The sequence below is a fragment of the Diceros bicornis genome, chromosome 26 (assembly GCF_020826845.1).
Source record: "Diceros bicornis minor isolate mBicDic1 chromosome 26, mDicBic1.mat.cur, whole genome shotgun sequence".
Lineage (NCBI taxonomy): Eukaryota > Metazoa > Chordata > Mammalia > Perissodactyla > Rhinocerotidae > Diceros > Diceros bicornis.
Genome location: NC_080765.1, coordinates 29,431,654 through 29,458,213, shown reverse-complemented (window position 1 = coordinate 29,458,213; position 26,560 = coordinate 29,431,654). Strand labels below are relative to the sequence as shown.

General features: G+C 47.5%; 1 long non-coding RNA gene across 1 annotated transcript in view; it reads right to left on the bottom strand.

Annotated features, from left to right (window-relative positions):
* LOC131422555 (uncharacterized) overlaps positions 1–21,565 on the bottom strand; it is a 35,633-nt gene extending 14,068 nt beyond the window's left edge. The window contains exons 1-2 of the long non-coding RNA XR_009224101.1: positions 21,310–21,565; positions 20,993–21,213 (exon numbers count right to left, since the gene is read on the bottom strand). This is a non-coding gene — a long non-coding RNA (uncharacterized LOC131422555). The remainder of the gene's footprint in view (positions 1–20,992; positions 21,214–21,309) is intronic.
* Between the last annotated feature and the right edge of the window lie 4,995 nt (positions 21,566–26,560).

The window sequence follows — 26,560 nt, the reverse complement described above, 5'->3', positions numbered from 1 at the left end:
GCTTCTCACGGGGCCAGTGCTTGGGGGCCCCAGCCTGCAGAAAGGGAGCAGCTCCATGAGAACCCCCAGCCATCTGCCTGGTAGCCCACAAGAGTCACCTCCATCTCTGGGCCTCCTGTGGACCCCTGTCCCCGCCTTCTAACCTGTCAGGGCTGAGGAGGGCTGGAAGTCCCAGTTGCAGGCTCCATTGCTTGGCCCTGACTCAGTTTCCACCCAGATGTCCCCTCTCTACCCCTTGGGCCTTCCCAGACTTTCAAGGGCCTCCCAGTCACCAGACTAAAGGGATGTACCTGCCCTTCCCACACCAGGGCAGAGGATCCCCCAAAGCTAGAGGACTAGAGAAAAGCATGGGGGCGGCCCTGGGGCAGGGGTTGGGGGGGGGCCTGGCGCCCTGCCCAGAACTGATGCTGGCCCTGATATCAGTTCCCCTACATTAAACCCAACATGAAAAGCACTTATCTCCTTTCCCTGCTTCTCTAAGTTACATTCATACGTAAACAGCAGTTTTTTAAACCTTTGTATCCCTGAACTTCACAAGGCAGATAGAAGTTACAAATTGTTAAAAGCTCAGGTGGCCTCAAGGTGGGCTCACACTGAAGTTTGGGCTAATTACCAGTCCTTGAGGTTTGTTACAGGGAAACTGATGTCAAGACAAGAAGCTGAAGCTCCCAGACCCCAACTCCTCGGCTTCCTGGCACCAGAATCCACCCTCTACCACGGAGAAAGACAACCAAGGACACCTGCAGATTCCCTTATCTCGCCCTCCCCGTCCCTGCCAGCAGCCTCACAAGGCCAAACACAGGCTGGTGGGGAAGAGCCGACCAGCAAGGCCACAGCTCCCCCTCCCTACAAGCAGCTGCATTCCTCGCACCCTTTAAAACCCCTTGCCTCCCATCTTTCGGGGAGATGGGACAAATTTGAGAGCTCTCCTCTCCTGGCTGACGTCACCTGAAATAAAACCTCTTTCCCTGACATAAGCCTGCCGTTTCAGTTTTATTTGGCCCCTCTTGTGTGGCGGATAAAGAACCCGTGTTTGTTTCTGGTAACAGAACCACCTCGGGGCTTCTCACCTTCCTCCCTGGAACAGGTGACTCAGCATCCCAGGGCCTCCAAGAACCCCCCTACCACTCCGGATCAGAGGACCCTCATTTCTCTCAGAGTACATGAGAGACACTAATGATTTTGCAGAGCTGTTTGAAAAGTAATGGTGATAGTGACAATAATAATAATAATAATAATAACAATATTATTATCACGACTAACATTTACTCAGCACTGACCACAGACAGGCCCTATTCTAATTGCTTTACAAGTATTAATTCATTTAATCCTCACGGCATCCTAGGAAGAAGGTAGTACCTTTATTTAATTTAACTTTTCCACTTTCTGGGGCTTCTTTGTTTTAATTGCAAAAGGAATAGGCGCTCGTTGGAGCAAACCAAACAGTACAGAAGCAGGTAAAGAGCAAGTTCACACTCTCCCCTGTGCCCGCTGCTCTCTCCCTCTCCACCACTGCTCCATTTCTGCTCTCCTGGAGCAACCAAGGCGACTGGTTTCATGTGTAGTCTCTCCCTATGCCAACACATGCAAGCACATATTGGAAGGCTCTCTAAGACTTATCCTCCCTATTTTATGGATAAGGAAAATGCAGCACAGAGAGGTTAAGTGACTCGCCCAAGGTCACACAGCAGGCAAGCAGAGGAGCTAGTACTTCCTTGACTCCCAAGTTTAACAGCAAAGCCTGTGACCTTATCCACTAGCCTACACTGCCTCCAAGTCCTATCAGCTTTGAATAAAAGCAGTAATAATAATCATAACAATAGAAAATAGCAGTGCACACTGAGCACTGTGCACGGTAGCGTTTCAGGTGTATTATTCACATTTGTCTAGACTTCTCCAATGCCTTGTGAGTTGGTCCTATTATTTGCACAGCCTCTCCCCCATTTCACAGATGAGAGAACTAAGGCTTCATGAGGGGAAGCCACTGGCCCAGGTCACACAGCTATAAGCAGTGACAGACCCGGTCAGACTCAAGGCCTCTGACCTCAAAGTCTGCCCAGGAAGGAGGTTGGGTAGGAAAGGACAGGGTTTGGTCTTGAGTCAATGGGCAGGATGGCCACTGTCCCCACCTTGAACTCAAATGGACATCTTACAGCGCTTCAAACCGGCCACCTCAGGGCCTTGGCACAGGTGGGCCCTCCCCAACTCTCACCTCTCACTTGGCCTAAATAGTGTGTGCTCCTCCTTCAGCTCTCAGCTTACTCAGCGACGAGCCCCTGGAGCCCCTGGGTGAATTTCAGCCCTTGCTGCTGTATTCCTGAAGCCCAGCGGCACATCTGGTGCACAGCAGACTCGGTATAAACATGTGTTCAGTGAATAATGTGTTCCTTCAGTGGGAAGGCTGGGCTGGGCTAAGGGGACAGCATGTGTGAAGGAACAGGGGAAAGGGTGTGCTGGGGGAGGGCACGTGGTCCAACAGGCCTGGGCCCTGGGGAGGCAGTGGGGAGGGATGGGGAGTGTGGCAGGGCAGGAGGCAAGGCCCACCAGAATGAACGTCCGTAGAAGGCAGCAGGGAACCGCGAAGAACTACAAGCGTTTGTTGTCTGAGTTCAGAGCCGGACCTCACAATGCCAAACAACAGCAGACACCTCGAAAGCGGAACCCAATGCCTCTGTGGACAATCCTGCTTCCTGCCACCCCAAGTCCGCCAATCCATCACTGCACATCTGCTGGGGCCACCTGGGCAGGGCTGATCCTCACTCTGGTGCTGGTGATGGGTGCAGACACACACACCTGACTTGGGACAAGAGTTCTGGAACCCACCTTCCCCTCTCTGCTGTGCGATGTTAGGCAAATCCTACCCACTCTGGGCCTCCAGTTACCTATCTGTAAAACAGGGATATTAAAAACCAGAGAAGGGCCCGGCCCGGTGGCGTAGTGGTCAAGTTCGCCCGCTCCGGCGAACCCCTTTGGTGGCCCAGGGTTCACAGGTTCAGATCATGGGCACGGGCCTACACACTGCTTATCAAGCCATGCTGTGGCAGGCATCCCACACATAAAGTAGAGGAAGATGGGCACGGATGCTGGCCCAGGGCCAATCTTGCTCAGCAAAAAGAGGCGGATTGGCAACAGATGTTAGCTCAGGGATAATCTTCCTCACAAAAAAGAAAAAAAAGGGGCCGGCCCAGTGGCGCAAGTGGTTGGGTGCGCGCGCTCCGCTGCTGCGGCCCAGGGTTTGCCGGTTTGGATCCCAGGCACGCACCGACGCACTGCTTGGCAAGCCATGCTGTGGCAGCATCTCATGTAAAGTGGAGGAAGATGGGCATGGATGTTAGCCCAGGGCCGGTCTTCCTCAGCAAAAGGAGGAGGATTGGCAGATGTTAGCTCAGGACTGATCCTCCTCATAAAAAAAGAAAAAAAAAAGAAAAAAAAAATGAGCAAAAGACTTGATCATAACATTCACAAGGAAGAAATTCTAAGGCTGGGAAACCTGTGACAAGATGCTCAACATCCTTAGTCACTGGGAAAATGCAAATGAAAACCACAATGAGATGCCACTGCACACCCATCAGAGGGGCTAAAATTAAAAAGGCTGACAATGCTGTTGAGACTGTGGAACAACAGAAACCCTCATTCTTTGTTGATGGGAGTGCAAAAAGCTATTTGGAAAATTGTCTCTATGAAAGCCTTTTGCAATTCCACTTTTAGGTACATACCCAGCTGATACGCAGACATGCATCCTCCAAAGGACAGGGAACACTGAACAGCAGTGAAAACGAACCAGCCACAATTATACACAAAAATATGTGCCTCTCATATAACGTTGAGTGAAAGAAGCCAGACGCAGAGGACTATATACTGCACGACTCCACTTATATAAAGTACAAAACCTCACAAAACTGATCTACACGGATGGAAGTCAAGATAGTGGTTGGGGGTGGGGAGTTAATCGTGGGGAGGGGGCACAAGGGATCATTCTGGGGCAGTGGAGATGTTTTCAATCTTCATCTCCGGGGCAGGCACATAGGTGTATACAGATGCAAAAATTCAACCAGTGTGCAATTAAGATGTGTGCCCTTTACGTAAGCTATACCTTAATAAAAAGTTCTAAAATCATAGGCAAAACAAAATACTTTTGTATGCATTATGTAATAAAACAAGACCAGCGGAGGGTTAGACACAGGAACCAGGACAGTGGTCACCCGGGGGGTGAGGCTGGAAGGGAGGAGGAACACAAGGGGAGACAGAACTCACTGAGAGTATTCTCAATATTCTTGCCATTCGCCGGCAAATCTCCCCTCTCCAGGAGGTCCTCTCTGACCCCCAGATCTAAATCAACCTGCCACCCAGTCACGTTCTTCACAGCACATGTCCTCTGCTCTTTCTTTTTACTTACTTGCTGCTGACTCCACCTCTCTCTCCCCACTACAACATAAGCACCAGGAGAGAACAGATCTTTCTCACTACTGCCCCCTCAGCCTGATACACAGTAAGTGCTCAATGAATGCACTGTGAATGAATAAATCACTGAAGATTTATGTTAAGGACATCTTTCTCTGATTCACTAAACAGTTAGTTTTCCAATCAATGCAACTTTAAAATTCAGGTTTTTGAAAGTATATAGTAGTTTGGAACCTAGTGGAGCCTGGGTGGGTGAGTGGCCAGACAGACATATGGGCAAAATAAAGAGTGACGCTGCATATTAACCAGGTTTGGAACAGCCACTAGAGGCTTAATTGAATAGGTCAGGCTGGAGAATAAATAACTCAGGGGGACAAATCTGTTTGGGGAGGTCCCCGAATGCCACCCTCAAGGGTGTGCATTGAGTCCTGCAGGCAACGGGGAGCCACTGAACATTCTTGAGCAAGGGTAGCCTGATCAGATCGAGCTCTCGCATGACTCGTCTGGTAGCAGGTGTGCAATGGGGGGAAATGAAGCAGGAGAATTCCCCTCACCCCCAGTGTCTGCTACACTTGTCCAAACCTCCTGAATCACCCGCAATGCCTCCTTTTCCCTCACCCACTGTGTGCCATTCGTCAGAAGTCCCCTGGCAATTCCCTCCCGAATGTTCCTAAAATCACCCACCCTTCTCCACTGCTGCCACGTGCACCTGGTCCAGGCCAGAGCACCTTTCCCTGGACCACTGCACCAGCCTCTCAACTGGCCTGACAGCTTCCTCGGCACCTTCTACAACTCATTCAGCAGCAGAAGGGGCTTCTTACACATTGTCACACCATGTCACTCCCGAGCTCCTCCGTAAACCCTCCAAAGGTTCCACAGGCACTGAGGACCAAAGGGCATCTCCTAGCCCCTGGCCTAGAGGGCCCACAGGACCCCACCTGCCCTCTCCACCAGCAGGCCTCCCGTTTTTCCTTCTCTCTCTGGCCCCCTCACCTCCCGCCAAGCTCATGCCATCTCCCACATCACCACCTCACCGGGGCCATCTCCCGCCTGGAACAGTCTTGGCCAGATCCTCACAGCTCCTTCTCTCCATCCAAGTCCAGGCTCGCAGGGACTTCCCCACCCCACTCTCATCGCCCTGCTTGTTTTCATCATGGCTCTTCTGTGCTTCTGTAACATCAGGAATCTGTTCACTTCTGTCTGCCCCCAGGAGACACAAGCTCCCTGTAGGCAGGGACAGCCTGTCTGTCTATGTGGACAGTGGGCCTTGCTGAGCCCATTCTTCTCAAGAGACATTGTGGGGCATTCCTAACACGTGCTTCCAAGTTCACCAGTAAGAGGAAGCTGAAGGTCAGCCAGCCGACCCGAGAACAATCATTCAACACGCTCGACACCCAGTCATGGTGCCTACTCTGTCCAGGTGCAGGAGTCCCTCCCTGGAGTTCCTCACAGTGATGTAACCGCCCCATGGGCCCCAGGGACTTCCTCATACTGGAAAATATCTCCAGGCCACATGGCCAGCGGGAAGGTGCCCCCCAACCTGGTCTCACCCTGGTGGGAAGAACATTAAGCAGACACACCAAACAGAAAGCTGCCTTGTTAATATTCACTAGGCCCTCAACTGCCAGCCTGTCGGGTGGGTCCTGGAGGAACCAGTGGAGGACATGAAAAATGGACTCGTTAAGATGGTAAATAATTCAGCAGCAAGCAGACTCTGCCAAATATGCAGCAGGCTTTCTGCTCAAGCAGCAGTGTCAATGCTTGCCCAAGGACTGGCCACCTCTGCAGGGCCCGCCCAGCCTGGGGGGATAGCCCACACCAGCTATGTGGCCGCGAGGGGGAGGTGGCGCCCTTAACAAGGAGGGAGATAGCGCCTCTTCATCCGAAGATCAACACTCATGTCAGCAAGGCCCCAGAGCTGCTCATGGCTTATTTCAGTAACCCTGGTGCCACCCAAAACAGCGTGGGAATTTGACTTTGGGATGTGAGTGTGTTTGTGGATAAGAGAAGAGGGCTGGGTGGGGCCTGGGGCAAACTGGCTCCTCCAAAGGGACAGTGCTGCTCAGCTCCAGAGCCACATCTTTCCATAGTCCCAAATTCCAAACATGGAAAACATCTCATAGGACAAAGGGGGCTTCTCACCAACATCTGGGTGCCCAGGGAGGAGGACAACCTAATAATTACTCATTGAACCAAATGAGTAATTAATAATCAAGCCTATTTTCTGGTCCAAAGCAAGGTACAGCCTGACAGTGGAAGCTGACTTAGTCCTCTGGTTTCTTGCTTACCCCAGGAGCAGTTCCCTAAAAAGCATCACCTGAAATGTTCTGGGTGCATTTCAGCCCTTGCAGAGAACAACCTACTCCCCAGGTGTGAAGGGTGATACCTAAGTGCATACCCACGTCCTGGGACACACGGCTAAGTCAGCCTCATTTACAGTCTGGCCAAACCACTCCTCACATATCCCCTTTCATCGAGATCCACATGGATGGGGTTTTGCTGCCAAATTCCTGTTACTATTAATAGCTACCAGCTATGGGAACGCTGCACAGGCAATTATTCCACTTAGTTCTCAGAACGGCATCGTGAGCTGCTTACCTGGTTCTTGGGTCGGGAAAAGAAGATGCAGAGAGAGGCAGTGGTGAGTCTGAGGGAGGCAGGGAGGCCAGTGAGCAGGGGAGCCAGGAGGACCCCAGCATGTCTGGCTCCAAGGCCACACTCATAACCATCCCCTAGAGTCGGCCACGGGAAGGACCCTACGGTGTCAACACCACAGAAAGGCCTCGAGCAAAACGACCAATGAAGATGGTGAGGGAGAAGGGGAGTGTTTCTGCCTCTGCAAAGTGCTGTCCCACTCTGCCATGAGGGCAGAGGCCAGACCTTCCCAACCTGGTAGAGGTGGGGTCACCTCAGGGACGATGCCCAGAGGGTCCTGCCTGCCTGGCAGTGGCCCCTGGGGGTGGACATGGGGGCCCAGGCTTGCCTGCTCCCGGGCCTGTCTGCCTGGCCCACTGCCCCTCTGCAGGCCCCTCTGCCTCAACCAGAAGGATGTCATGGTTCCTGCAGCAGGCCCAAGACCCTGCAGGAGGAGCCAGAGAAAGGGCAAAGGAAGGACAGACTCAGGACATAGACTGCCTCCTTCACACCTCACAGCATCTCTGGGAGGCTCGTGAGGAACCTTCTGGGCAAGGCCACGTGGAGGCCCCACCTTTGTAAGCAGCAGAGCTCGCATTCCCACCCCTGCCAGCCCACCCCGCCCACCTGGCACCCCATTCTCCATGCAATGCTGGCTCCAGGGACCCAATGAGCTCACAAAATTCAGGCTCCCAGGGCCTCCGGGAACAGACGCCGGAACGTGCAGAGGCCTCCCCAGCTCTGCGTGGCGCCACGATGCTGCCGTCGGGGCAGCATACGCTCAGCGACTGAATCCAAGGGGCGGCCTCCTCCACACGGAGCTGCAGCACCAGCATCTGCCACAAGGCAGGGACTTTCCGTCTGCAATCAGCAATCTGGAAAATGAGGGTCGGTGCCCACGCGGACCAGATTCAGAAAGGACCCCAGGGCCAGGCAGCTGTCGGATCTCGAAATTTAGTGTGTTCGAGAGATGAGTGCGTTTCTTCAGCCAGGCCCAGACCCACCCAGAGATGGGAGCCCCAGGCACAGAGGGGCAGGAGGGAGAGGGAGCAGCCTGCCCAGCCCTACACCCCTGCAACTCTGAGAGCTGCTCCTTTCTTTTTATGGTGGTAAAAGATGCCTAACATGAAACTGACCTTTTTGTTTGTTTTTTTTTTTTTTTGGTGAGGGAAGAGTGGCCCTGAGATAACATCTGTTGCCAATCTTCTCCTTTTTACTTGAGGAAGATTGGCCCTGAGCTAACATCTGTGCCAATCTTCCTCTATTTTATATGTGGATCACTGCCACAGCGTGGCTTTGACGAGTGGTGTAGGTCTATGCCCAGGATCCGAACCCGTGAACCCCGGGCCGCTGAAGTGCAGCATGCTAAACTCAAACACTACACCACTGGGCCGGCCTGAAATTTACCATTTTTAAGCGTACAGCTCAGTGGCATTAAGTACATTCACACTGTTGCGCAACCATCACCGGCATCCATCTTCAGAACTTTTTCATCTTCCCAAACTGAAACTCTGTCCCCATTAAACACTAACTCCCCATCCCTGCCCCCGCAGCCTCTGGCAACCACAATTCTGCTTTCTGTCACTAGAGTTTTGACTACTCTGGGTACCTCACGTGAGTGGAATCAGACAGTATTTGTCTTTTTGAGACTGGCTTATTTCACTTAGCAAAATGTCCTCAAAGTTCATCCATGTTGCAGCGTATGTCAGAATTTCCTTCCTTTTTAGGGCTGTTTCACTGTATGGATAGGCCACATTTTGTTTATCTATTCATCCATCAATGGACACTTGGGTTGCTTCTACCTTTTGGCTACTGTAAATAATGCTGCTATGAACATGGTGTACAAATGTGTGTTTGAGTCCCTGCTTTCAATTATTTTGGGTATATGCCCAGAAGTGTAAATGCTAGGTCATTTGGTAACTCTATGTTTAACTTTTTGAGGAACCACCACACTGTTTTGAACAGCGACTGCACCATTTTGCACTCCCACCAGCAGTGCACCAGGGTTCCAATTTCTCCACATCCTCGCCCACAGGAGAAGAGTTTCTTGAAGCAGACTCTGGGAATGAGCTCTGTGGTGGGCCAAGAGAAAGCATCCCAAGATGAGACAGGTGTGGGAAGCGGCGAGCAAGTGTCTGTCCCACAGGACTCCTCAGCACTGTCAATACCAGTGAGCTCAGGGACAACGTAAGCGGAGCTGCTCCAAACTCCGCGCCCTTCAGAACCGCTGAGGAAGCCACACTCTGACAGGGTGGCCCGGGCCTGGCCAGTCCCCCACTACAGGACCACAGCAGGCGGAGTACAGAAACCCAGGGTCAGCATTCAGAAACGTGCGCTGCCATTTTACATTCCTTGACATCCAACACAGGATTTTGCTTTTACCAAAGTATCAATCGCAATGGATTGGAAATAAACAGAAAGGGGTCTTTTATCTGAGAGACGCTGAGAACGATTTTTCCAGAAGACCCTGTTACAGAGACTTGGGTAGGGGTCGGTGGAGATATAAGCCCCACCCCAGACCCCTTGTAAATGTGCCTGTGGTGCGCTGAGCTACCTGGCTCTCCGTACTTTGTGAATAATCCCCAGAATATTATCTCAACGGAAAAATTAATGCTTCATTGCATAATTAGCCTCTTCTGGATTAGAGATGTGGGAAGAAATCATAGAAGGAAAGAAGCTCAGGTTTAGAAGGGACCCTAAAGGGTCAAATCCTCCTGCAAAGATGAAAACCCTCCAGATTGTGGCCAAGTGGCCGCCCAGTCTCTGCTTCCCCATCCTGCCAGGAAGGGGAGCTCACCAACCCCTGGGGCAGCCTCCTCCACCCCTGGTAAGTGAAAAAGCTTCCCACACACTAAGCAGAGCCCTTCCCATGCACAGGGACTGCTTGTGGCCGAATTCCTGGGGGCTGGCAGACCTGCCATGTCAGAGAGAAGCTGGGAATGGACGGGAGAAGCAAGTCAGGCCAGCCCTCCCCAAGGAAGGATGTGGAAAGTGGCCTCCCACTGTGCCCGCCCCTGCCCTTCCCTGCCTGTCACTGCCAGATCTGAGAAGCCAAGCTTCTGCCTACAAGAGATACACCTGGGACACTGTATCAAGAAGGCCATCTGAGGAGGAAGTCAAAACAAAGGCATTAGAGGGAAGAGGAAAGGCTTAGCAATTTGGGGGCCCCATTCCAGACTTTATACCTGGCCCATTTCAGCATTTTCTGAACTGACAACTCAGGCAGAAAGAGGGAAGGAAGAAGGACATCTTGTGCCCTAGAATCACTGCCCAGGGCACCTACCAAGGTGGCACTGATTTAGAATCACAGGACGTTAATTAGCTTTGGAGGGAGAGGGAGGTCGACACAACGCAGGGATTCAGAGCCAGGCTCTGGAGCTGGATGGTCAGGGTTGAGTCCTCACTCGGCCACAGACCTGCTGGGTGACCTTGAATGAGTTCCTTAACCTCTCTGAACCTCCAGTTCCTTATCTGAGAAAGGAAGACAATAAGGATGCCTACCTCCTGAGGCTGTTGGGAGGCTTAAGAGGGGAAATGCAGGAAGATGATGCAATCTGTGGTGGCATGGAGCAAGAGCGGGGGTGGAGCCATTAGAACTAACACCCCTAACTCCCCACCCAGGCTGGGTGTCCCCTCCACAGCCCGGTCCAGCTAGAGGGAGGAAGAAGACAACCCTGCCTGAGCCCCTTGAGGTTTAGCAGGAAGAAAGATGCTCACCACACCTAATTATTAAGCCCCAGGAGGAGTAGGGGAATGGCCTGAAAAGAGCATTATTTCCACCTTGGAGGTCGATGCTGAAACCACAGTGCTTCCCCAGTGCTGGGCCCCAGGCTCAGGCCAGGACTGCCCGCTCTCTAGGGGGCAGTGGGAGGAAGGGTGCTGCACACAACATGAGCAGTCTTCAGCCTCATGACTTCCATTTGGCCAAACTGTTTTTCATTTAGACTCCTAAGTGTTGAAACCAGCACCACTAACTTCTCCAAGACCACATCAGGCAAATGTCGTATCTGATTTCTGCAATGCCCGCCCGAGTGTGTTTCAGGCTTCAACTTAACACAACTACCTTAGGCAACTGTCCACTAAGAAGGACACAGGACAGGAGCACAGCTTGCTGGCAGCGTAGCTTCAAGCATTCCTCCTCTGTGGCAGCCCCCACAGCCACCTGGGGGCGATCACCACTGTCACCCAACCTCTAGGTGACTGCTCAGGTGCAAGGAGATGAGACACACATCAGGCAGGTGTGGGAGCTATCCTGGCTTAAAAGCTTCATGCCCCACGGAAGCAAACACCTCTACGGACAATCCCATCAACAAAGCGTCCAGGCTCCCCACGAGAGACTCAGCCAACACAAGAGCCACCATGCTCTGCGAAGCCCAAGCATAGCGGCCCATCTGGTGTTTCGAGCCCCAACCCGTTCATATGCAATTTACCAACGTTTTACTATGAGCACTGCTGCCCAGTGACAGAGCTGACAATCTGCCTTTACCTGGTCCCAGAAAACAGCTAGAAAGTTAACCAAAGGTCAAATTCTCATGCAGGAGAAAGGGTTTTGCTACCCCCAGTCCACAGCTACAACCTTTGGTTAACAGCTTTACACAGAAGTTAGTGCATTTTGGGGCCGGCCCTGTGGCTTAGCAGTTAAGTGCGCGCGCTCCGCTACCGGCAGCCCGGGTTCGGATCCCGGGCGCACACCGACGCACCACTTCTCTGGCCATGCTGAGGCCGCGTCCCACATACAGCAACTAGAAGGATGTGCAACTATGACATACAACTATCTACTGGGCCTTTGGAGGAAACAAGGGAGGAGGATTGGCAATAGATGTTAGCTCAGAGCCGGTCTTCCTCAGCAAAAATAGGAGGATTAGCATGGATGTTAGCTCAGGGCTGATCTTCCTCACAACAACAACAACAAAAAAAACCAAAAGAAGTTAGTGCATTTTATGACCACCAGGATTTGCATTACCCAATGGGACATTAATGTCCCTTCTATCCTCCAACCAAGTAAACTTTGCTTATGGCCAATCAGTTTTAGTGCCCACAATATCTTTTGATCCTGAGGATCTAATGTAACTCTACAGCAGATAACATTAAATGTCTGTGTTTAATACACCAAGGACACAACAGTATTTTACCAGAAGCATTTTCCTCTAAATGAACGACATGAAGAGCCATCATTAGATATGATTTCATCAGCTTTTGTTCCGATTTGGGCCCATTTCTCTCTCTTTGGAACATATGGGCAGTGTTCAAATGAAAGGTCATCATAAATGGGATTCAATATGCAGATATTCACTTGGCAGGCGCAACACATCTAGCCACACGTTCAACAACTATTTATTAGGCCCCTAATTTGTGTTAGACACAGGCTGGGAGAGAGAAAGAAAATAAAGCAAGGTCCCTGCCATCGAGAGACTCAAGTATATAAGGTAAGGAGGGATTCAGAAACACATCAATAAGTGGATTCTAAGGACTCTGACCCAGGTATATCCATGGGGCAATGAAAGCAGGGAAGAGAGAGAAATTAACTCTGCCTCATGGAAGAGCAATTTAGGTTGGGTTTTGAAGAATGAATATGAGTTCACTATGTGAAAGGGCACTCTAATTAGAGGAAACAGCATGTGCAAAGGAATGGAGAATCAACAGGAAAGAGAATCAAAAGCATGAAAAAGTTTGATGATCTAGTGCATAGGATGCAAGAAGACTCTAGAAAGTCTATTTGATCCATTAATTCATCAATTTTTAATTAGATAGGCAATATAACATAGGAATTAACACAGATTCTGAAACCAGTGCGCCTGGGTTTGAATCTCAAGTCTACCATTTAGTACCTGTGTGATCATGGGTTACTTACTTAACCTCTCTGTGCCTCAATTTACTCATCTGTAAAATGATAATAATCATACCTACCTCAGATCAACGTTCATTCATTCAGCAAATAGTCACTGAGCACCTGCAACATGCTGGGGATTGTTCTAGGCCCTAAAGACACATCAGGGAACAAAACCAAGATTCTTGCCCTCGTGTAGCTCACATTCTAGTGGGGACAGTAGAGGGAACAAGAGGAAGACCAATGAGACTGAGGTCAGAGGTGATGAGGACAGATGAGGCAAGGCCTGTGCCCCTCGCCCTGGGGGAGGCGGGAGCTGGAGGATGCTGGGCGGAAAGGCGAGGGCTGGCTGGGGTCTTATCAGGATCCTGCTGGCTGAGGGTAGAGCAGGGGGACCACTCACGGGGCTGCAGTCCCCGCAAGAGCTGGCAGCGGTGTGGCCCAGGCGGGGCGGCAGAGGGTGGAGAGGGGCTGTATTCTAGGTGCACTCTGAAAGGAGAGCCCCCAGGATGTGCTGAGGGAGGAAAGGAGTGTGTGAGAGACAGAGCCAGTCCCGAGGGCGCTATTCACATCCGAGTCTGTCCATGTGACTCTCCATCACAGTTAGAGGTGCAGGTATCAGAGAGACGAGTTATTCTCAGCTATGTAAATACACAGATAAACCTCTTCAATAAAGCTTTCTAAGTGTCCTAGGTCATGTTTCCTAGAGGCAGGGCCTAAGATGGTGATTCTAGTGAAAAGGATTTATTGGAGAAGTGTTCTCTGGAGGGGGGTATGAGGGAAGCAGGAGAAGACAGAAGAAAACTAAGCAAAGGTGTGGTCTCAGCTGGAGACTAACTTCAGCCTCATATCCCAGACAGCTCTGGTCCACCTCGAGGCCAGGCAGCCAGTCTTTTACACCCGAGTCGATCATTCGCCACTGACGGTCCCCTGTGGCCAGGAGTAACCTCCCAGGCAAGGCAGCTCCATGTTAGCAATGAATGCTCACAGTGACTGAGGAATGAGTGTGCCACCAGTGAAGGGGACCCGGGCAGGGCACCAGCAGCAGCCACTACACTTGAGGAAGGAAGGGAAGATTAGAAAAGCAGATAAGGCCTCTCTGAGTAAGCAGCTCATAAGCTGAGCCCAGAAGGATAAGTAAGAGTCAGGATAAGTAAGAGACTTGGAGGGAAAGCAGGGAGAATGGTGTCCCAGGCAAAGGGCACAGCACATGCAATGGCCCTGGGGTAGAGAGGAGAATGTTGGCCTCCTTTTCTCTTCATTCAAGGTGCTCTGGCCTCCTGACTGGGTTGGAGGGAAAGAGTGTAGTAGTATTTCCATAAGGCAAATGCAGGGCAGGCAAAGAGTTCTGTACTGTGGGATTCTGCAAAGGACCCAACAGATTTGTGGAAGAAAATATTATGAGTATGTACTGGACCCTGAAGATTGCTAATATCACCTTTCAAGTGCTCTAATCTCCGTACAAAAGCATATTTATCTGCTTTAGGGAGATGAGTGAAGGTTCCTGTGCCTGGAAACTTTACAAATGCCCAGCAAGGCCAAGCTCTTGGTCTGCAAGGGTGTAGTGTCTTCTGTTCTCAGTGCGGTAACGTGGTCCATCCCTCTCAGGTATGACATCCTATGTGTCATCTCCTGATGATTTATGGCACCCAAAACTCAGTGAAGACAGACAGACAGACAAATAGATTACATAGACAGATAGATAGAGAGATAGACAGATAGACAGACAGACAGATACACAGACAGATAGATAGACAGATGAAGATGGGGGAGTTAAAATACATTTTTTTGGCATATGAATTCTGAGATATCAAAACCTTCCTAGGAAATGAAACACCTGCAGTGTCCAGGGAAATGTAAGGCACCGGGAAGAATTAATCCTTGTGTCTCCTCAGTGTTCCAGCAGGAGGTGTTTTGATGAGCCGTACTCAACTCACTGGAACTGAGCAAGGCAAGTGGCTGCAACAGGTAGGAGAGAGCGGCCTCAAGTCTGTCTGCAGATAAAAGGTCCTCAATACATATTTACTGGACAGTGAACAAAGATCCCACTGAGGCCTCACCTCTCAGCAGCCACTCTAAAGACAAGCTGAAAAGAGAACAGAGAGAAAAAGATAGGATAACGAAAGGAGGAGAAGAGATTAAGATGAGCTGAGAGCTCCAAATTTAAACAGGAGATACGAGAATTTCAATTAAAGATGGTGAATTGAGAACTGACATATACCAAGGTCCTTAAAAATGTCAAAAAAAAAAAAGTTGTATTTTAAAAAGAATGAATCCATAGTAATGCCAGAAAGCTAGAAAGGCAGGTAGCTGGAGGAAATTTTGAAGAAATCCTAGAAGAGAGAAAGCAGATGGACCTGATTGATGAAAAGAGGTCATGAGAAGCTGTAGCCCAAAAGGCTGGAGAAAAGAGAGATCCTTCCCATAGGAGTCTTTTAAGAGCTCCGAGCTCCTAGTCCACAAACATAAAGGACGGGGTTGCAATACGGTACAAGCATTAAGGTAACTGATAAATTAAGTATAGGCCAAGTCCTCCCGCATGGCTTGTTTCCCTGACTTTACATCCTTCCTCTCACTCTCTCTTTTGCTCACCCTACTCTAGCTTCATTGACCTTCTTTACGTCCCTTTAATATGTGAAGTATGTTCCCACCTCAATGCCTTTACACTTGCTGTTTCCTCTGTCTGCAACAATCTATCTCTAGACCTTCACATGGTTGGCTCTTCCTTGTCATTCAGATTTTGGCTCAAACTTTAGCTACTCAAAGACTTCTTCTCTGGTTGCAATATCTAAATTAGATCCCAACCCCAGCCAGTCACATCACCCTGCTTCCTTTCCTTCATACCCTGTGTGAATCTCTGAAATTGTCTTATTTATTTGTTTATCATCATCTGAGGGCAAAGGCCTTGTCTACTTTATTTGTCAGAGTATTTACAGTACCTGGAATATTCACACAATTTGGTGTTTGTATTAGTTAGCTTTCGCTGGGTAATAAACTACCCCAAACTTAGTGGCTTCAAATAACAACTCTTTATTTAGTTCATGATTTGGATCGGCTAGGCAGTTCTTATCTGTGTGAGCTCAGCTCACCTCTGCTGGGCTCTTTGAAGCATCCATGGGTTGGCTGCTGGTTGGATATCTAGGGAAGTCTTTTTCACACACCATGTGTCTAGCAGGCTGGTGATCAGGGCAACAGAAGCAAATGGGCCACATCCTCTTGTTATCCTCTTGGGCTTCTTCACAGGACTGTTACTTTTGATAGATCAGCATTCATATGCAAAAAAATGTATGTTTAACTCTCTGGTCTTTTATCTATCGTCTTTACAAGGGCAGCAAGAGAGAGCAAGCCCAGTGCGCAAGTGATTTCCAAGCCGTCTTTCCAGTCACTTTTCTAGCATCCCATTGAAGAAAGTAAGCCCTGTGGCCAAGCCCAGATTCAAGAGGATAGAGAAACAGCCTCCACCTCTTGCTAGGAGCAGCTCCAAAGTCACATTGCAAAGGGGCATGGATAAGGGTGGACAGAATTTGCAGCCATTTTTGCACTCTTATCAGACTGCTCAATATATATACACATATGCTGAATATATTTGATTTAAAGAACTGGATCTGGGAAGGTTGGGCTAGTTGGACCCCATCTCTCTTCCCTGCCCTCCCCTCAAAAATATACAGCAGGTAACAGACGCTTTTGGCCCCCACATAAAAATCCAAGCTGCGCACTCTAAAGACAATGACCTGCTTACATGCAGATGCCTCCTCATTTGAGTGTAAGACTGTGAATGGGAAGCAAAGTAGAGTTTGAGGAAACTCTGGAACAAACAGCAAGTAACTTAATGAAAAAAGAGGCAACACAGCTTTCCTCAAGAAGGAACACATCAAAATAATCCACTGCTAAAGCCAAGTCTTCCCTTTTTTGACTTGCTATCTACAGCCTGCCAACCCCCACAACTCTGAAATGTAGTTTTCTAGTTATCACATGCTACCCCCTAGTACAGTATCATCCAGGGATAAGTTTCTTGGCAACGGATCTACACAAATCCAAATGAAACTCTCACTATTTAACAGCCTAGATCTCTATTCATAAACATGAACAACCAAGGGTCAACAAACATGTGAAGAAATCACATACATGAGTAACATTAAGATTAATAAATAAAATAATCGTGTTTGTTGGAAATAAAGATCATTCAGGAAACAAAACAATTTTAAAGATTAATAAATGACCCCAGTGCAACTGGAAAGATGTGCATACATAAGTAAGAACAGACTGCTACTGCAAAAAAGGACCAATCCTAGAACAAAAATGAGCACCTGGTAATGAAAAATATGTTTGGCACTAAAAAAATTCAGTGGACAGACTGAAGAAGAGAATGGCTTGGTTAACAACCATGTCAGTGATCTGGTGATAAAGTCAATGGAATCTTGCAGACCTGAGCCAAAGGCACAATAGTGGAATGTATGAGAGAAATATGAAGCAGCATAGACGTCTGCCATTTCTTTTATTGGGATTCTCGAGGCAGAGAACAGAGGTAATAAAAGGGAGGAAAAAACTTAGTGATCTATTAGAAGATAATTTCCCTGAGACAAAGGCTAGAGATCTCTCAGGCTTCTTTTGTAAGAGCACTAATCCCATTCCTGAGGGCTTTGCCCTCATGACCTAATCACCTCCCACAGGCCCCACCTCCTAATACCATCACAACGGGAGTTAGGATTTAACATGTGAATTTTAGGGGGGACACAACATTTAGAGCATAGCAATGGGGCCACAGAGAACGGTAATTAATGGTAATTAATTTTGCTTTGGGCATCTGGGAATACGACAAAAAGGAGATGCTATTTCTGTTTCACTTTGAAAGATAAATATGCATTTCCCACTGAGAGGGAGTTCAGGCAGAAGGAACAGTATATGAGCAGAAGTACAAAGGTCTGAAATTATCTGGCAGGTTTGGAGAAAGAGATTAATTGTCTAGTATGGCGAGAGTATGAGATATATGGCAGGAAGTGAATACATACGAAGTTGAAAAGACAGGTTGGTGCCAGATTGTAAAGAGCTCACGTCCTATTCTGAGAGGCTTTTATACCTGACACTACATACAGTTGGAAACCCTTGAAGGATTTTATGCAGCAGAGCGACATAAGCACAAACTACTTAGCTCAGAGTCATGATGAGAGAAAGCTGGTGCCTTCTGATGAGCCATTCCCCAGACTCACATAGACAAAAACTGAAGAGGAGATGGAGAATTTCAATAGCACTAGGAACCAGGAAGATTAGACAGTGAATGGCTAGAAAACTGGAAGAACTTCCATGAGTTAACCCTTTAAAGCCTACAGGTGTAATGGTGGAACCATTTATGGAAAAATGTTTCAAGAAATCTCACAGGCTTAGACTTTCTTTCATCAGTGAAAGAATTCACATCTCGCCCAGTATGGAAACTAGTTACTAGAGGCTTCAGAGTCTTTTAATACCCTCATCCAGCATCAGCTGTGAGCTGAAACCTCCATTTGGAAGGAAAGGAGCTGTGGAGTGGCCATGGTGAAGCTGTAGGTTTTCAGTCATGAATGCAGAAATAGCCCATCCATGGATAAATTTTAAATATTGTAGAAAGACAATGAGATAACAGTATCATGATATCTCTCCTTAAACATCAGGTTATTATTTTAAAGAATAAGTGACTTTTTAAATTAGAAAGTTTGATGATAATTGGTTTTTTAAACTAGAAATTTGGCTAAAGGGTGTGCACATCAGATGGTTCTCCAATTTCAGAGCAGGAAGAAGGAAGAGATCACACAGCAACCTGATGGGAACTGAGTAGAAATTATATATAACAAATAGGAAAAGGCTATACATTTCTTGTTCCTTGATGAATAAGCAGAAGTGGAAATAAGAACAACATATATCTCAGCTATGTACCTTAGTCTTATTTTTTTTTCAAGATGTATAGCATAAAGACAGAAATGTTGAGCTTAAGAGTCAGAAGAAGTCTTTGAAAGAGTTCTATTAGACGAAACAGAAGCATACTTTAGAAAGCTTCTGTTGTGTTTGTGTTCTCAACAAAATTCAGGAAATTGCTCTATGAAACAAAAAATGAAAAAATATATGATAAGGTGAGAGACTGAGTTGTAAAGGGAGAGGTTGGCATGATAGAAATAGACAGAGATAAAGAGGAAATATTTTGAAAAGAATAAAATTTTCCTTGAGATTAAATGCACTTTAGAAAGAATCAAGATCAGAATTTAAACCACTGGGCATTAAACCAATAATGTTGAAGCCATTCTTGAGAAATTCTTTCAGAAAGAAGAGGATAAAGGAAAAGAGAGAAAATAATGAGTCAGAAGATTCCAGAGATGGAAGAGATCTTCAATATAAGAATCACTGGCACGTCTGATGGAGAGAACAGAGCAAATGGGAAAAACAGTATTTAAAGATATGTCAGAAAAAACTTTCCAGAACTCATGGAAGGCCCTAATCATCAAAAGGAACATATTATATACTAGGCAAAATTAATGAGAAAAAATATTACCATAACACATATTGAGAAAGTTTTTGAATTTAGAGAAGAATTAAAATTTTCTAGGCATCTAGGAAGAAAGAGAAAAAAATATCACACTGGCATTAGACTGCTCATCTGCAATTCCAGAATACAATGGAGCAATGTGTGTGGACAGAGATGAGGGGTAAAACATTGTGAGATAAGCATTCTATAGCCAGACAATCTCTCATCCATGAATGAAGACCAAAAGAACGAAAAGATTTACAGTAATGTGCAGAGACTCAGAAAATACACTATTCCATTTAGCAACAATACTATAAACACAGTTAAAAGATGAATCAGATTCAGAAAAAAATATCAGCTACACATAAAATAGACAAATGATTACCAATACTGAAGAAGGAGCTCCAAAAACCTAACTAATAAACTGGCAAGGGTATGAATAAACAATTTAGTGAGAAATACATACAGATGACCAATATGCAGTGATGTTCGAGTTCATTAATTAAAAATGAAACTGGCAATGGAATACCATCTTCAACCACCATATTGAGAAAACAAACAACACTAATAATATCATGTGTTAGAAAGGTACATGTAAAAACTTTGGGAGAGCCCTCAGGGTCTGGAAGATAAAGACAGCTCCTTGAATCCAAATCTCTCCACAATCATACAGTCAAGTCCCTCCAAATCATTCAATCAATAAGGAGAACAAACAAAGCTACATATAACCAAGCCTTCGGCATTACAAGAAGACAAAGAATACCATAACCTTCAAATGTAGGGTCATAACTAAACACCAAATTTCAGCCTAACTCCGACCACTACTGAAAGCCTTTGGGAGAGTGGATGATTAGAAGGTTTCAGAGACTCCATAAAAAGGAGAAGGTCATGGAGGAATCAGGTAAAACACATAAAATCATCCTCAAAAGAGGAAGTCCATCACTAAATGCTGAAATACTGAACATGGGTCTAGGACTTGGTACTTCTCAGCATTGGCCATGAGCAAGCTGTTTGAAAGTGAAAGGCTCTGGAGGTGTCAGCCTTGAAGAAGTATTGCTTCCAATGGGGCATCAGAAATACGGAAAAGAGGTGGTGCTCCTTAGAGATATGGCAATGAAGGAAAAAGGAAGGAAATAAGAAAGGAATATTAAAGATTTTGCATAAATGAAAGAGAAACAAAATATATCTCTCACTTCCCATTAACATTATCCATTAAAGAAACTGCACTTCACTATATGACAGAAGTGGGCTCTCTCAAACTAGGAACCCGGTCCACAAAATACCTAGGAATAGGGAAAAAACAAATTCTGTACAAAGTTTCTGTAAAAAGAAAGCAGAAAAAGTGAATCACAACATTTCAGCCAATAAAAATTTTCTCCTCTGCTCCTCCAAAAACGTGAAGGAGAAAAACTATAACATAACACTCCACATTTAATTATTTCAAACAAGCATTTGACGATGTTAAAAAAACAACCACCTAGAATTAGAAATCCAAATATTAAGACAGAAACAGACAGTACAGAATGACATACAGTGAGATTTGATGAATTTTTTTAAAAAAGAAGGAAAAAAAAGACTAAAATAGAAGGGTGCCTCAACAAGCCTATAAAAGAGGGAGACCTGCACTTCTCATAACCCACCAAGACTGTCGTTACTCGTTGCTTCACGTCTGTCCTTCTAGCAAGACTTGAGCTCCAAGAGCCACGACCACGTCCGCTGGTTCAGCGCCTGACTCCGGGTCACCGCATCCCCAGGCTGGCACCGCGCCCGGCACACGTCACAGGTCAGGTAAACGTGAGCTCAACCAGCGAACCCCCGCTCCGTGCACTGCACAGCCGTCGCACGACTTGACAGGTACCTCCTGGCGCACACGCGTGTTCCTCAGACACAGGCCCGCGTCCCACGGAGCCCCCAGCCCCCCGCGGAGGCGGCCCCCAACCCCACGCGCCGCAGGCACCTCCTGCAGACAGAAGCATCCTCGCAGGCGCCGCGCACGCCCTCGTCGTCTGCGTCGGTCGAGGAGCAAGAACCGGACGTGAAGGAGGGCCTCCTCAGGCTAGTGGGCGTGGGCGTGGAGGTTCCGGGGTGCTGTGCCCACCGGGGACATGGAGGGGGTCGACAGACGCCAGGAGAAGGAGCGAGCCTGGGAGCAGGCAGCAGAGAGAGGCTACACTCCACTCCGCTCCGCCGCCGCGGCTCAGCGACACCGCCCACGACGGCTGCCCAGCAACCGGCCCGCTCGTTGGCGCCTCTGCCGAGCCGGTTACTGGGCAATTTCCCCGCCCCCTCAACGGCGGACGCGCTCATTGGACAACTCATTTGGCCCCTCCCACACACTCCGGAAGTTCGCCGATGAGGAAAGTAAACTAAAATTGACGCAAACGCACCGCCATGCTCTCTGGGAATTGTAGTTTTAGGTGCGCTGGTAGGTCACCGGGTTTTTTCTGCCTAGTACGAAATTTTATAACTGTGATTAACTCAGGGCTGAAGAGCTGCAAGGATCAGCAGTAAGGCGATGGACGGAGAATCCAGCCGGGGGAAACAAGTGTCAGTGTTGCAGTCAGTCGGGACTCAGTCTCACTCAACAATTTAACAAATATTTATTGAGCGTCGACTCTGAGCCAGAACCTGTGCTATGGGCATTGGACACATACTCGGCTTTGTTGTGAAGGAAGGAATGTGTGGAAAACTATGTGGCAGTGAAAATAAAATAGAGCTACCAGTTACAAGCATCAATGGCTGAATTTCAGCAACATGATATTCAGTGAAAGAAGGAAATGAAACATTTTTGTAAAGTTCAAGCCAAGCAAAACTAATGTTTAGAGAAACATATGTATGTGGTAAAATGCTATACAAAAAAGTAGAAGAATGAGGGAAAAAATCAAGAATCAGATTATTTGTGACCTTTGGGGAGTGGGGAGGGTAGGACACTGGAGGGCAAAGAAAGGGAATATGGAAGGAGTACACCAGACACCTCAATGATTTGTCAAATTGGTGTGCTCACATGTGTTTGTTTCACTTTATGCATATTCAAGATGTTCATAACATATTTTATACTGTATTTATTATAAAACATTTTCCGAATAAATAAGAAAGAAGTGTGCTTGTATATTCCATTTCATTATCTGTCGGGAGCCAGAGAATGGATATACTCAAACTTGAAGAACCTTCGATTGCACATGCACACACACAAGCAAAACTAGCAAACAACAACAACAAAAACCCAGTACATATATCTTGGGGCAAGATCACATACTGAATACTTGCTAGGTATTCAATGGAGGAACAAGAGCTCATTGATACCCGAAGTAGAAACGACAGTGGAGAAGGCTGAGGTTAGGGAGTTGAGCCAGGGGGAGTGGTGATGAGATGAAATACACCACTTTCTTTGACTCATCCTCAGCCTAGAGGGTAATGCAAACCATTGAACAAGCATAGTCTTCCAGCTTGGCAGTGAACACATTCCATGTGTGTTTCTGGGTAATAAGTATCAACAACAAGTAGTAGAAGGTGTGGATCCCATACTTCTGGATGGTGAGGCTGAGGGTGACTGGAAGAAGGTGGAGGCAGATGCATTGATACACCTGTATTGATTGATGAGCAAAGAATACTTCTGTTCTTTGCTGATTTTCTTTGATTCAGGAAAACTGATGGTTCAGAGGACTTTGGTCAGTTTTTCACTGAGGGACCACCCCAAAGGCTTCTTGCAGGCAGGGCCAGCTCCTTCCATTTAAGTTCCTGATCAAGGCACTGGAACTCTACGACACAGCAGTGGAGTCTGGAAACGGCAAGCTTAGCCATCTCAGGCTGCGTGATGCCTCCAAATATGTGACTGCACTGGGGTAGTCATGAACAAGGTCCCAGCCAGAGAAAGGTCACTGCCAGCTAATCTGCATCCTCTGACAAAGTCAAAAAAAGAGAAACTGGAGTTTACAATCCCTGTGAACATTAATATTGGGAGCAAAAGCTGGACATGAACTATGGAATTTCTCCCTGAGAGGCTACAGTGGGCATTTGTTGCACTGGTTGTCCAATATTCCTTTCTTCTATAACAACAGCTAGAGTTTATTCTGGAGAACTAAACTCTCCTTTCAGTCCATGTGGATCACCTGAGGTTCCATACCTGGCACGGTGGGTGGAACCTTACCAAGGCCTGGCAATCACATACAAATCACCCCAGATATACTTCAGGGGTGTGGGGGGGGCGGGAGGGAGGAGGGGTTACTAGGTTGGTCCAATCAGATTGAATCCCAGGAGTTGAATGGCAGTTGCTGAGTCTAGAAGAGCCCTCTTTTCTGCCAGACTTGAACCTGGAGGATGTACCTTTGAAGCTACTGAGAGCCATCTTGCCACCTCATATAGGCTGAGAATGATGCTAATGGGAAGGCTAACGGAGTCTGGATCACTGTACGCTCAGTTAGGGGTGACCTGATTTTGGAGTGTGGGAGCTGATGCGGAAATGACCAGAGCCTGTGGAGCTGGTCAGGCAGAAGAAGCTAAATTCAAAAAGATGAAGTAAACAGTCATTCGGTTCTTGCAGCTCTCCTCCTGAGCGGGGGGAGGGGGGGGCAGACGGGCAGACTATCCCTCCCCTCCCATCACCACCTGGTAGTACCTCAGTCAAACCATTATCTTCCTTCCTTGTGGTTCAATTTTCCTAGTTTTTGGCCTATGATTTCCTCACAAGCGTTAAATAGCTGTAGTCTGTCGGAAAGGCTATCTTTCTTCCATTGAATTGCTGTTGCACCTTTGTCAAAAATCTGTTGGGTGTATTTGTTGGGATCATTTCTGGGTTCTTTGTTCTGTTCCATTGATCTATGCATCTATCCCTCTGCAAATACTACACAGTCTTGATTACTGTAGCCGTACAATAAGTTGTGAAACTGGCTAGACTGATTGCTCCCACTTACTCTTCTTTTTAAAAATTGTTTTACCTATTTTAGTTCCTTTATCTTTCCATACAAATTTTAGAATTATTTTGTCTATAGCTACACACAAAATCTTACTAGATTTATATTTTATTACATCTCTATATCAATTTGGGGAGAATTGAAATCTTTACTATGTTTTGTCTTCAAATTCATGAACATGGTTTCTCTCTCCACTTAGCTAGATCTTTCGCTGCTTTTATCAGTGTTGTATAGTTTTCAGCATACAAATCCTAGACATGTTTTGTTAGATCTACACCTAAGTCTTTTATTTTTATTAGTAATCATAAATGTATTTTTAATATTGGTATCCGCATGTTCATTCCTAGTACATAGAAATACACTAAATTTTATACATTTATTTTCTATCCTATGAGATTGTTCAACTCAATTATTACTACTAGGAAGAATTGCTTTTTATAACTACTTGAAGTATAAGGCCTGAAACTAAGGTTCAGTATTATGACCTGTCTTGAGATCTGGTAAATCAAAGGGACCTCGAATGGCCTAACTCTAATTCCCCACGCCTCTTCTCCCTTCTCCCACAGACAGGGGTCCCTGGCCACACAACCCTTCTCATCAGGGGGACCAGACACAGTGCCTGTTTATTCTCGAGCTCAGGCTTCAGTTCCCTATTATTGAAATATTCAAACAAGCCCATCACACTCTCCTGCGGGAACCAGGGCTCACCTCACCCTCTTATTTTTTTTTTTTTTTGTGAGGAAGATCAGCCCTGAGCTAACATCCGTGCTAATCCTCCTCTTTTTGCTGAGGAAGACCGGCTCTGAGCTAACATCTATTGCCAATCCTCCTCCTTTTTTTTCCCTAAAGCCTCAGTAGATAGTTGTATGTCATAGTTGAACATCCTTCTAGTTGCTGTATGTGGGCCTCATACAACCGCGTGAAGTGGTGCGTCGGTGCGCGCCTGGGATGGGAAACCGGGCTGCCAGTAGTGGAGCGCGCACACTTAACCGCTAAGCCACGGGGCCAACCCTCGCCTTACTCTCTTTTTACTGCAAAGGCAACCTCCCAAGCCTCTGATTGTTCACTCTGTTCCCAAGTACAATCCCCGTGTGTCCCTGCATGGTGTGAGGTCCTCCTCCCCTGGGATGTGAGTGTATGTGATAAACTAATATACTGCTGTCCATCCCATCTGTCTGCTGTCGGGTGTCCTGTGTTCAGCCATCCCCATGAGTCTAGGGTGGGAATCTCTCTCTCACCCATGGAGTGTAGAGGCGGGGATTAAAACAGTTGACATCACAAACAGGATGGCCCAACCTCACCTGAGGACACCTGGCCAGCTTTCACTAACTACTCCTTTGCTAACTAACTGGGTCATAGGCAGCAGTTCCTGTCTGGGATGTGAGAGCCAGTTGCTGGCCAGCCTGGGCTTTAGCTCATGTTCTGTTCTCTCAAGAGGATGCTGCCATCTCTTCCCATCCTAATGTCTCATTCTTGCCCACAAGGCGAGAACTATTCTTAATTGACTATATCACAGAGTGAGGTGCCGTAGGGTGTGGCCTCTGTCTGGCAGGTGGTCTCCGAGGCTCCCACCTGAGGGCAGTGACAACACAACGTCCTAACTGGTGGGTGCTTGAGTTCCCCTTACTGAATGTCAGGCTACTGCTCCTTGGTCACTGTATCCAGCCTGATGACCATCAGTGGCTGCTTGGGGCAGTCACAGAGACACTGTTTGGGAAAGTGAACCCCCAGCACAGTCCTGGGGATGGCTCCCTCTTTAGCTTGAGATAAGGAAGTAGTCCACCATACGAGGAAGATTATGGAATGACTCCCTGGTACACTCCTGAGTCATTGTTGTTCAGGCAAAGGCAGTGACCTCACCCATCTCCTATTCTGCTGCTCATCTTGCTGCTGTCACGTGCTCTCCTGACCCCTAAGGGTTTTGAGGTGCACATGCACGGCAGCCTGAGGCCCAGGCACCGATGACAAAAACCAAAATGTGGGAGGGGGAGCATTTGGTATTCAACCTCTCTCCCAATGCCAAACCCCAACCAGCACACTTGGGCTTTGCTTAGTGTTGTTCCTTACCAGCACACCAAAGGACGGATCTTGTCATCAAGGAGCTTGAGGCCCCCACCTTGGCGATAGACAAAATGACCTACTGGATGTGGACTTTAACACTGGGGAGATTGACTGGCATTCCCTGGAGGAAGAGGATACTCATCTATGAGACCCAACACCTGGTTCCCTTTCCCCATAACCATCCAGAAGGTCTGTACCACATGTGATTGGTTGGAGAAACACAAAAGCTGTGACTCT